Source organism: Lissotriton helveticus, chromosome 3_1, assembly GCF_964261635.1.
Source record: "Lissotriton helveticus chromosome 3_1, aLisHel1.1, whole genome shotgun sequence".
Taxonomy (NCBI): domain Eukaryota; kingdom Metazoa; phylum Chordata; class Amphibia; order Caudata; family Salamandridae; genus Lissotriton; species Lissotriton helveticus.
Genome location: NC_136061.1, coordinates 653,845,085 through 653,857,898, shown reverse-complemented (window position 1 = coordinate 653,857,898; position 12,814 = coordinate 653,845,085). Strand labels below are relative to the sequence as shown.

Below are 12,814 nucleotides of genomic sequence, written 5' to 3'. Positions count from 1 at the left end.
CGACCTGGTACAGTATCTCAACGCGTTCCGTAGGTTGGTTGCGGAAACCAAGTGGCCTGTTGCTAAACAAACGGCGCTCTTCCATCAAGGGCAGTGCGATGAGCTCAAGGACGCCGTGGCTCATATTGACCCTCAACCCAAGACATGTGAAGGCCTTATCAACCTGGTCTTACGGTTGGACCATAGGCTAAGCGAAAGAAAGGGGGATCATGGGAGAAAAGGAAAAGCCCTTCCATCGTATGTGACGGTGGGAAGTCCTGAAACTTCCACCACAGCCAAGGGGGAACCCATGGACATTGGCGCTATACGAGCGAGTCTCACAGCCACAGAGAAAGAATCACGCCGTAAACAAGGATTGTGCCTATATTGTGGCAAAAAAGGCCACTACGTACGTGAATGCCCTGCCAAGCCGAAGACGTCACGTTATCGGACCAGCCGGTCGGTAACAGCCGTAGTGGACGTACCGGCGGAAAACTAGAGGACTCCCAGACCAATGAAGGGGCATCTCGGAGTCACTCATCCATCCCTTCTCTTTCCAACTCGGTCACCAAAGGGCAACGACACCTGTTTCTCACAGTGCACGTGGGAGTGCACGACCAGTGGATACCCGTTGTGGCCATGGTGGATTCAGGGGCCACGGGCATGTTTATGGACTACAACGAGGCATGCAGGCTAGGACTAGTGCTTATTCCCAAAGCAGTACCCGAAGACGTCTATGCAGTAGACGGAAGGCGATTGGTGACAGGGCCCATCGGGCAGCACACGGGGGCCATCCCGGTGAAATATGGGAGGAACCATTTGGAAAACATTGATTTTAACATCATCCGAGCACCCCAATACGGGGTCATATTGGGATTGCCGTGGCTACAGAAACACAACCCCTCTGTGGATTGGCCAACGCATAGAAATGACGTCACCATATTGCACCCTGCATTGTGGCATACGACCGGAACCCATTGACGCAGGAAATAGCGGGAGTCAGACGGTGGCTACAGCGGCAGAGAAAGATGTGACTCTCCCCCAGGATTATCACAGTTTTGAGGACGTGTTTGATGAGGTGAAGGCCGAAGTGCTACCGCCACATAGACAGTTTGACTGCCAGATCGACCTGGTGCCGGGGGCCAGCGTTCCCAGTGGCAGGCTGTATGCCCTGACAGAGCCTGAAAACGTGCATCTCCGGGGGTATCTGGATAAACTCCTCAAACTAGGATTCATCCGTCCGTCCTAATCTCCGGCCGCCTCGCCGCTCTTCTTCATCCCGAAGGCCAATGGGGAGCTGAGGGCCTGTGTGGACTTTAGGGCGTTAAATGCGATAACAATAAAAAACAGGTACCCCTTACCTCTCATCAGTGTACTTCTGGAACAAGTCAAGAAAGCACGTATCTACACCAAGTTGGATTTGAAAGAGCCATACCATCTGGTGCGCATGAGAGACGGAGACGAGTGGAAGACCGCCTTTAAGACCAGGTTCGGCCTATTTGAGTACCTCGTCATGCCGTTCGGCCTGTGCAACGCCCCGGCTGCCTTTCAGTACTTCCTGAATGAGGTATTCAGAGAGGTGTTGGATATATACGTGGTCGTATATATCGACGACATCCTCATCTATTCGTCCAGTGTGGAAGAGCACGTACACCACGTCAAGGCAGTGCTCCAAAAACTCAGGGAGAATATGCTGTTTTGTAAACTCAGCAAGTGTGACTTCCACGTCACATCGGTGGAGTTCCTCGGAGTGATGCTGAGTCCGGAGGGTCAGGAGATGGCGGAACGCAAGATCAAGGCGGTGAAAGAGTGGCCGGTGCCTCAAAGCGTGAAAGACGTCCAAAGTTTCATAGGGTTCGCCAACTTTTACAGGCGGTTTATTGATGGATTTTCGGGATTGGTGGCCCCAATCACTCAGCTACTGAGGAAGTCTAAGGAGTGTGTCTGGTCCCCTGAAGCGAACACAGCCTTTGAGGCCCTGAAAAGCGCCTTTGGTAAAGCACCGGTGTTGGCTCACCCCGATCCGGATCTCCCCTACGTGGTGGAAGCGGACGCTTCGGATGTGGCACTGGGGGCTATTCTGTCCCAACGCAACCACGACACCGGGGTGCTTCATCCCGTTGCATACATGTCCCGCAAGCTCAACGACGCCGAACGCAATTACCACATTGCAGAGAAGGAGCTTCTCGCAATCAAGGACGCCTTCACCGAATGGAGGCATTGGTTGATGGGGGCACGACATGTGGTTTCGGTGTATACGGACCATAGGAACCTACAGTTCATGACGGCCGCAAGACACCTGTCTCCCAGGCAGTTGAGGTGGATGATCTTCTTTGCAGGGTTCAACTTCCGCATCACATATCGGCCTGGGACGGAAAACAGGAAGGCGGACGCCCTGTCACGTCAATCGGCAGTTAAGGAACCATTGCCTGCGAACGAGCATTCCATCATTTCCCCGAGAATGGTATTGGGGGTGATCCAGCCGGACACGTTCCTGAGGGGAATAAGGAGAGGGATCAGGTCATTTGCATGGCGGAGGTGGCTCCTCAGTCACAGAGAATGGCAGCTGAAGGACGGGATACCCCTGAAGGGCCGGTGCCTGTTGATACCCACGCCTCGGCTAAGGAAACAAGCATTCATCTGGTGCCATGACTCTCCATGCGCAGGTCATTTGGGCTTTGAAAAGACGGTGGCTAGCATGGGACGGCATTTTTGGTGGCCAACCATGAGAGTGGATGTCAGGAGGTGGGGACAGGAGTGTTCTACGTGTGCTACCATGAAGGCCGATCATGGCCGAACCCAAGGGCTCTTACATCCACTTCCGACCCCGGATAGACCATGGGATAGCATATCACTGGACTTCGTGGTGGGCCTACCGGTAGACCAGGGGATGACGGCGATACTGGTGGTGGTGGACTACTTGACGAAAATGGGGCTCTTCATCCCCTGCAAGAGAGTCCCTACGGCCGGGGAATTGGCGTCACTACTCCTAAAGAATGTGGTACGACTGCATGGATTACCTGGGGTGATCGTGTCGGACCTGGGGTCGCAGTTTACTGCGCAATTCTGGAAGACATGGTGCACTGCGCTGCACGTTAAGACCGCCCTGTCCACCAGCTACCACCCTCAAACGGACGGCCAAACCGAGCACCTGAACCAAACGCTCAAACAGTATCTGCGTTGTTTTGTGGACCAGGGCAGGGAAGAATGGGTCGACTTGCTATGGGTTGCAGAGATAGCCTACAACAACGCCACTCACAGCTCCACGCAGTCATCTCCGTTCTATAGCAACTATGGCCACCATCCCAGGTTCTTGCCGTTTCTACATCCGTTCAGAGAGGACAGGATTCCCGCCACAGCAGACAGGATGGCACACATTAAAGACACGTTGATGCGCTCAAGGGCTGTCCTGATTGAGGCCAAGAGAAGATACAAGGCTGCGGCAGACAGGAAGAGAAGGCCCGGGCCTCTGTACCGCACTGGAGACTACGTCTGGATATCCACAAGGAACATGAGGTTTCGCAAGAACAGTGTGTTCCATCCCAAGTACATGGGCCCCTATCGAATTACCAAGTGTATGGGTCCAGTGAACGTAAAGGTGTGCTTGCCCCAGTCGTTGCGGATACACCCTGTCTTTCATGTATCACTGCTCAAACCAGCACCCTCCAAGCCGTCTGGGACACCTAGGCCGGTATGCGTGGAGTCGGAGGTGGAGTATGAAGTGTCGGGCATACTGGCGTCCAAATGGCGCAAGGGGAAGCTGTGGTACCTGGTTGCGTGGAAAGGCTATGGCCCGGAGGAGCAATCATGGGAACCGGCTGAAGGGGTTCATGCTCCGCGCTTGGTTTCATTGTTCCATCGACGTTTTCCTGCCAGCGCTGGCCCCGTGGGGAGCCGCTGAGAGGGAGGATGTACTGTCAAGAATTCCTGACATGCGAGAGGAGGAAAACGGTAACCAGCGGAAAACGAACTACATCTCCCAGGATGCTTAGCGGTTGAGAGGTTATGTAAACGGGAGAGCCGTTACATAACTCAAGGAAACCACGCCCTTATGTAATCGGGAGACACGTTACATAACTCAAGGAAAACACGCCCTATAAAGGGAGGAACCTGGAGGTACAACGCTGTCGGATATTGTGTTTTCACCGACGTACCTGCTTCGTGAAAGGGCAGCGTTCCGGAGTGGTGCTCCAAACAGACAAGAACGGAGGTAGGTTGAGTCGTTACTCCCTGGGCCGTGTCTTGTCCAACGGCAACCTGTTACTGACCCGGAAGCTCTACCGGACAACCATTGAGCTCCGCGCTGACTCGGCTGAGTCAAGGCGCATTGGTGTTTGAGCTGGTAGGAGTCGTAGCTCCCAGCCCGACCCGAGATACAAGGACTACCAGCTGTAACGCACACCAGGAGGTGTTTGCCGCGTTACAGGCTTGGACGTCCATAGGATCGATCGAGCGGCTGCTCTCGGTTCTGTCCCCTTGTTGTGATTTGGGTATCGGTGACGCATCACCCGGAGGTGACTCCGCGTCCCGGTGCAGTACGAGGAAGAGGTTGAGCGGCTGCTCCCTTCAGGTAGAGACCCCGGCTGGGTGTTTCCCTGTCTCCTCGTTTTCCCCCATCACCCTTCGAGCCCCGCACAGCATACCGAGTGGCATTGCCGGCCATTACGTTTCCTATCCTCTGTTGGCATACGCCGGGATCGGTGTATTTGCAGAGGACGGTGAGGACCATCATCCGTGCTGTGGGCTGGTAACGTAGATGGACTGGAGACCTCCAGTGACTATAACTTTTGTTTACTCTTTGTATTATTTGAGCCTTCATTAAAGCATCTAAGCTTACACAAGTGGTTGCGTCCTCATTATCGTGTTTGTTTAACGATCCTGAGACGTTCAGGACGTTACACACACACACACCTCATACTACATATTAAACAATCCCACTGGCTCCCCATTCACAAACAAGCAGAACACAAACTCATGCACACCTACAAAGCACTACACAATATATTTACAAACCCATCAGACACCCTTGCTCAGCCGTACTCTTACTTGTTCACATCTCAAGCATACTTGGAACCAGATTAGTTTGAGCCTTCTCCTACATTGCCTCGCAGAACACCTACCGCTACACACCAGAGCCTCCTCCTTAATTTTCAACTTGCGCAAAAAACTGAAGACCTGGCTTTTCAAGTAGTCTTGCCCTAGCAGTCAGGGGCTAGAGCATGCTTGCCAGGTGGAGGCGCACTGAAAAATACCTCATAACATAACCCTCCCCACCCAAAATGTCCTATATTGGTCAAACTACAAATAAAGACACTTACAACCATGCACCCTGAAGGGCACCCACCAACCTAATGCAAACTAGGGCAGTTCAAAACCTCATCAGTTATATACAGCACCACGTATTTAACAGCTATGAGAAAGGCTGTATGGGCTTGGCAATGGGTAAGAACGTGCCACAAAAATACAAGCACAAAACTCACAAGTCCAGTCTTAGGATGCCAGGTCAAACAGGATTACTTTAGAAGCCATCCCAGAGTCATTGGATGATCATCCAACTACCTTAGAAGTCATTTACACGTCATCAGACATCATCAAGTTCTTGAAGTCATCAGCAAGCTGCAGAAGCTCAGCCTGATGATTTGAGGATGACTTAAAAATGAGTATCTGATGACTTTAGTAGGTGTCATTATTCGTGATGATTAAAGGATGACTTGAAAATTAGTATCTGCTGACTTCAGAAGGTGTCATTATTCCTGATGATCTGAGGATGACATGTAAATGACTCTCCGATAACTTTACAAGATGACATTGTTCCTGATGACTTTGGGGTGATGTGAAAATAAGCATCTGAATACTTCAAAGGTACTATTGTGTTTTCAATAAGATGTTTTTGCGTCTGGTGATTTAACAGGAATTGTTTGTCTATTTAAAGAGCACGTCCACCACTTTGGTTTCAGTTTTCCAGAAAAATGCAAACTGTTGGATGATTGCACAATGAATTGCAGATAAACGTCTGACCTCCTGCAGCTGGGAGCCCCAAAACCCAAACACACCCTGAACCACCAAATTAACCCTTGCACCCCAAAATCCAAACACCCTGAACCCCAATATTAACCCTTGCACCCCAAAACCCAAACACACCTTGAACCCCAATATTAACCCTGGCACCCCAAAACCCAAACACACCCTGAACCCCCAAATTAACCCTTGCACCCCAAACCCAAACACACCCTAAACCCTAAAATTAACCCTGGCACCCCAAAACCCAAATACACCCTGAACCCCCAAATTAACCCTTGCACACCAAACCCAAACACACCCTAATATTAACCCTTGTACCCTAAAACCCAAACACACCCTAAACCCTAAAATTAACCCTGGGACCCCAAAACACAAACACAACTGAACCCCCAAATTAACCCTTGCACCCCAAAACCCAAACACACCCTGAACCCCCAAATTAACCCTTGCACACCAAACACACCACAAACCCTAATATTAACCCTTGTACCCTAAAACCCAAACACACCCTAAACCCTAAAATTAACCCTCGCACCCCAAACATGCTCTAAACCCTTAAATTACACCTGGCCCCCCAAAACACAAACCCACCCTCAACCCTAAAATGACCATGTACGCCTTAAAATCCAAAAGCCCTACAAACCCCCAAACTTTTTATGAATGCGGAATGCCGGGAGGCGCTGCTGTGATATGATACTTTCTGTACCCCCAGGCTGCACTTCCTTCATAGAGTATTTCCATAAACACATAGTTTAGTGGAATCCGATTGTTAGACTCTTTAAACAACTGCGGACAGACCTGCTCATGGCCCGAGGACTAGGTCTTGCAAAGGAAAACAAGCTTTGTCGTCATGGTGACTGCCGAATTCACTCCATCACAATACTAAAATACATTTTTAAAAAGCACAGCTGCCTCGAACACAATGCCAAAATCACCTACTGTAAACCATCAGTCTGCCGGATGGCTGGGACTCGAACCGCAGATCCTCAATGGAGAGCAGCTCTCTCACCTTTTCATATACCGGAAGCCGGTGGATTCCTCTAGCAAAAGCCTACGCACCTCCGGGAGCGCCGGAAGTGACGTTATTGTTCTGCGGCAAAAACGAAGACTGTCATGAGTGCAATGGCCATTAAAGGGACAGATGGATTGGCATCGGTCTCTTTATTTTTCCAACTCCACTTCCTTCATCGATTCCAGCGTATACTCAGGTAAGTGCTGCAGCTGTTAAAAAAGAGCAGCATCGATCCTCCGCTCTCGGTCCCAGCTGCTCAATTTCCGTACCAGACCAGCTTCCTCATTTTTCGGAAAGCACGAGTTTTCATTAAGGGGGCAAATTCAGACACAGCTCCCTGCATGTGTATGCTTCGTACGTGTTAAAATGAATGCCTGCGTTGCAATGTGTGTGTATTATGTGTGTTTGATGTTTGTCTGTATCAGCCTGCCTGCTTGTTTAATATGCACCTTTTGTGTTTGAGCATGTGTATTTTTGTGTATGTGTGACGTAGTGCGTGCCTGTGTAAGTTGTGGAAAATTGCAAAAAGCCTAAAAAATGTGTTTTACAGCAAGTTCTTCGCCGTAAGGTAAAATAAATTACTGCCCGTATATTGTAGGTCCCATGTTGGTTCCAAGTGCACCTGCGTGTATTCAAGATTCTCGACCAAATGGAACAGTTTTCGATCTACTGAAAAGTTGTCAATCAAAGAAGGCTAACATTTATTTATGTGAATATTGTTGAGCATTACTTGTGTCCTTGCAACTTGTAATTACTAAAACATTGGCAGTTTTCATGGATGCGTTTCAAAGCAGAAGGATAAATGCTTCAAATAACTTAGCAGTTGTAATGCTGGTTCCTTATTTTGTTTGCTATTTGTGTAATTGAGAGGCCTGGTTGCCTGTGGCGATTGAGGTTTACGCCCTATTTAGGAAACGTAGTCCGACGCATTCCAACATCTTGCAATATCTACTTTCGCAAAACAGGCTATCATTCTGGTTTCGTTCCATGTGCATGCAATGTTTTTAACTCGTTTGTATATATTATTGAGATGGGGCCAGTTACGTATTCCCTGTTTGCGCTAATTTACCTTGACCGCTAAGATCTCTGTAAAAATGAAGCAGGTCTTGTTACATCTGCCACTATCGATCCCAGCCATATATTATCCAGTTACAACCTGACCTACTGCTAAAGTACTGAGGCAGAGGGATCGAGCCCTGAGATAAATCACATTAATATCTCTCGCTCTCTCTTCTTGCGCGCTCTCTCTCGCGCTCTCTCTCTCTCGCTCTCTCCCTCGCTCTCTCCCTTCTCGCTTCTAGCATTCAACTGCCTCGGATCATGTGTTAAATATTTATAAGGTGAAAGCACGCACAAGTTGCAGTAACGTGTGCCTTCCCCATTGATTGAGATCTTATAAGAGGTTTCCCCATGCCCTCTTCTCGTTTGAACTGCGGGTACTGCATGTGTCAACGAGGTATCGGATCCCTTTATGTTAAATTGCATCTCTTACCAAACTTCCAAACACCTCTGGCAAAACACTTATAAGGTCCCAGAGGGGAGACCTATTGGCTATGCCAATGCTTTTGCTTTATGTATTTGCCATTGTAATGCCTTTTGTTTCATTTATAAAGCCATTACATATTGCACAATTAACGTACAATACTACTAGCAAAGCTAATATCTTTAGCTTAATAAAAGGTGAAACCTATTGCATTTTTAACGCTTGTCCTTTCAAGTTGGGGGTGCCGGTGGGCAGAGGGTAGCAGGCATCTAACTCTCTATGCATCTGTGGGGATAGGTAACTTGATTTCCCGTCACAAACCCCAGTGTGAAAGTTCACTTATTGATAGTTCTTCTATTTCTCTCATAATGCCTCTACTATGCTTTTACTATTTGTCCTGAGCAGCAAGACCTAAGCATACACTCTGGCTCTCCAAAAATAAAGTTGATTATTAGGTAATTTCCTCAATGGCCTTCAGTGCATACCCAAACACTTCTTTGTAGTCCAAAATCTAGGCATATCAGATAGAAATTGCACCAGGTCAGTGTACTTCTTGGGGTGCTTTTCTCCAATTAAATCTTTTAATCAGTTTGATATGCTTTGTATTTTACCGTTGAAACTTAAACCACATACAAACTAATTCCTGATTTTTATATCTAGCAGGACATAATCATGGCTTCATTCAACGTCCTGTTTTTCACTCGCAATCATTCTGTGTGTGTTCGAAAAGATGGTGACTTCCTGCTTTTGGACAATCCTGGGGAAGTTCTTTGTAAATGGCTGGTCGAAAATGTAGATGAAGCTGGTCGGCCAATCACCGAAGAGAGATATTTTAAAACTATGATTCTGTTCCAATCATCTGGTAAGCACAATAAGTAAACCTTTATAATAAGTTTGCAACTGCAGGATAACGGTACAAATTACCAACCTGTTTCAGTAAAAACCTACATTTGTGATTAATTAATCCAATAATGGACAGTAAAAATGAACATGCATGTCCCCACATATGCCTTGGATTGCTCCCCAGAGACAAATGTAACACTTATGAAAAGGACTGAAACGTTTAGCTTGTGGCACTACTATAAGGCAGCCATTTTTGGATAAACTATTTTATTTAGGCAACTTTTTTCAGGAGGTTCAAGTTCAGGCTTACAATGTGTACTGTCTATTAAAGAAAACTTACTTACTTGGTTATGTATAGATTGTACATTTGTCCTTTATTATCAATACCTTTTTATTTATATATTATGGCTGAAGATCTATTGCAAGTGGTCAATGTGTTCATTTCTGTTTTGAAGTTTATATGTAAATATATATTTTTTTCTCTTGCTTTTTTTTAGTGAAGAAACAGTGTCTTAATGATTCAGGATATTTTTCAAAAGATAATTGCAAGCTTTTCTGGCACGACAGAGGGTCTAAAACAGGTGTTACTTCAAAGGGCACTGGAGAAAAAGCAGATGTTAATGGACTGTGGCAATCGGGGAAGCGCTGGTAGACTTAAGAGGGTGTTACGCGAACTACAAGAGGAAGAAATTGCAGAGAAAAGATGCAAGGACAAAAAAGCCAAGCAGAGTGGACTGGTATATGTAAGAGTTGGTAACAAAGCTCATGCTGAAAGCACAACTTCTCAGCCTGGTGATGCAAGTTCGCGGATGAATTTGCAGAAACTTGAAAACCTGGCCCTTTTAGCAGGGATGGCTAGTGTCCTTCATCAAAAATCCACAACTAAAAATGATGCATCAGACCGTGAAAATGAACTTGTCTTGGAGTCTCCGCTTAAATCCAAATATCAAGGGCAAAAACATGCCTCCCTTTCACCACGTCATCCTAGAGTAATCAACACTCATTCTGAAAATATAATGGGGCCAATCTGATGTAATCAATAGCCATCCTGAAGCTGTCATAGGACCATCCAGGAATAATCCACACTCATCCAGAAATTGTCATGGGATCATTCCAGAGTAATCCACTCCCATCCTGGAGCGGTTATAGGATTATCCTGGAATAATTGACAGTCAAACTTAAATTAGCTAGAACCCATCCTGGAGTAATTCTCCCTAATCCTGAAGTTGTCAATTAGTATTCGTGGAGTTGTAAAAGGTAAACACTCCCTGCCAGTAGAAGTCATCAGAACACCATCCTACTGTAGTTTTTGTGATGAGTCTAGGTTCGTCATCACATTTACATTTTTTGTCCTACAGGCATACTTCAGGATGGCTTGGGATGACTTCCCCATTATAATTGCAGGAATAGCCTGACTGTAATCATCAGATGAGTCCAGAATGACTCCAGGATAATCTTCCTTTTTGACATGGGTTGCAAGAGCAACTGTTGCATAGTGGAATATGGTGCAAATCCAATATTGCAACACAGAATTTTGAAATACTATGTGTTGGAAATGGGGGTTGCCCACGTCTCAAAGGGGGTAGCATGGCATCAAGCGGGCAGGCCAAACTTCGAGGACATGTGAAGCATTCACGCAGTACCCACAGACGACACACCAATCACACCACAAAAGAGTCACGACACCACCTTTGGTTGGAAAAGAATAAGTTTAGTGTTATCTCCAACCTGCAAGGTAAAAAGAAATAGAATAGTGGTAGTCACAACAAGGCGCCAACTGGCGCCAGAGCCAAGTACATCATGGGGAATTATTTACATGGGACAAAAGGGATGAGTCCATAAGTCCATGCTGCAAGGAAAAAGGGATGGTTAATTAAACATTAGCCCTGGAGCCAATCTGGCGGGGCCAACTCAGGCTCTCATCCTTAGGGGGTTGTAAATGCAGAATACCACATTAGCATAGGTATATATATCATGCACAATCACGCCAACCCACCCCTGTAAAACAAAACAGAGCATCACAGCACATCTAATATTAGACAGGAGCACCTGTCATGAATCAACCTGGCTGGCTCATTATCAAGGGCCCTGAACAGGGGCCTAGAATAACTCATCAGGCCAACAAGGCATTTATGCATTTAACATGGGCCTGACTTTAGGCCTATGAACCTCAACCTAGGGCAAACCCTCCTCAGAGTATAGACATATAGATTAGATGTCAGGCCTAACATTTCAGGGAACATCAGGCAGAACGGTGGCATCACTATAAACATAAACAGCAGGGTGTACACAACAGCCAATCCCCTGCATGAACATTAAGCCTACACATTATAGAGCGATGTTAGGCATTAACCCATGAGCATGAGCCTAATCCTCCACACTGGTGCACCGTTTAATGAAGGTTCCCTCAGCATCTGTTCCCTCCCGGCCCACTCAAACCAACCTCTCTGGGCACCTCGAAATCCCGAATGCCCCCAAACGTTACAACACAGCAGTAACACAGGCGCAGTGGAGCCCTCCTCTGGGACTGTGACAAGAAATAATCCTGTTCCCCCCCCGGTGCAGGGCCACCAAGTCCCGTCAGGGCCCCCACTCACCGGCAGTCCAGAGCCTCTCTTGCCGTCACCGGTGGCTCTCAGCCGTCCAAGGTTTATCCCGGGACCTCCCTGCTGTCCTTCCTCACTTGCGCTGGTGTTGCGGGGCTCACCTCTCCTCCGCGTCACCCAGGTCCCGCTCCCAGGGGCCCGGGCTCCACCAGTCAGCAGGGCTGGTCGTCGCGGAGGGGTAGGTAACGACAGCGTGCCTAAGTGCCCCCCTCCTCACTCACAGGGGTCTCTGCCGGCACTGACCGGTATTTCCTCGGCTTCACCCGGGGCTCCAAGATGGGCTGCAGGGCTCGTCTCCCAACGGGAGCCCTGCAGATGTCGGGCAGCTCACTCGGGCCTCAGTACCTCGAGGCCCCTCCTCACTGGCTCTCCAGCGGCGACCTCGGTAGCTTCACCCGGGTTCCCTCTTCCTCACGGGAACCCGGGGCTTTGCGACGGCTTCCGCGGCCTTTCCGGGCCTCTTCCTGCTGCCCGGCGGGGCAGCCAATCCGTGCGCGGCGGGGGCGGGCCGATGACGCAGCCTGGCCCCCTCGTCACGTGTTACGGGCCGGAACGGCTTCAGGGCCTAGCGCGGCCCTCTCTCTGCTTCGGCGGCCCCCTCCTGGCATCGGGGGCTGCCGCAACGTTGCACACCCCAGCAAGGGGGGGAAATCTCCTCAAGACAGCGCCGGGCTGCGGCGGTGATTTTCAGCGCTGCCACACAGCGCGAGGACAGGACAAGGGGTAGGCTCCCTTTCTTGGTATAAAGTCCCCTCACAGTCTCCTCAGCACCCGGGCTGCGACGGTGATCTCCGGCTGCGACAAGGGGTAGGCTCCCTTTTTAATTAATTATTTAAATCGGCCCAAAGCGCGCCTCCACAACAGCGCTAT

General features: G+C 48.7%; 1 protein-coding gene and 1 long non-coding RNA gene across 6 annotated transcripts in view; one reads left to right on the top strand and one right to left on the bottom strand.

Annotated features, from left to right (window-relative positions):
- TMEM39B (transmembrane protein 39B) overlaps positions 1–7,049 on the bottom strand; it is a 319,579-nt gene extending 312,530 nt beyond the window's left edge. For 2 of the 5 annotated variants that reach the window (XM_078680673.1, XM_078680678.1), the window contains exon 1: positions 6,940–7,049. The gene's annotated coding sequence lies outside the window, so the exon portion shown is untranslated. Of the gene's footprint in view, positions 1–6,935 lie in introns of all 5 variants that reach the window. The other 3 variants (XM_078680674.1, XM_078680676.1, XM_078680675.1) reach the window with 3 other exon arrangements.
- Positions 7,050–7,065: 16 nt separating this feature from the next.
- On the top strand, positions 7,066–11,497 carry LOC144822791 (uncharacterized). Its single transcript, XR_013608696.1, has 3 exons — positions 7,066–7,208; positions 9,156–9,357; positions 9,836–11,497. It is a non-coding gene; the product is annotated as an uncharacterized LOC144822791 (long non-coding RNA).
- Positions 11,498–12,814: the final 1,317 nt, after the last annotated feature.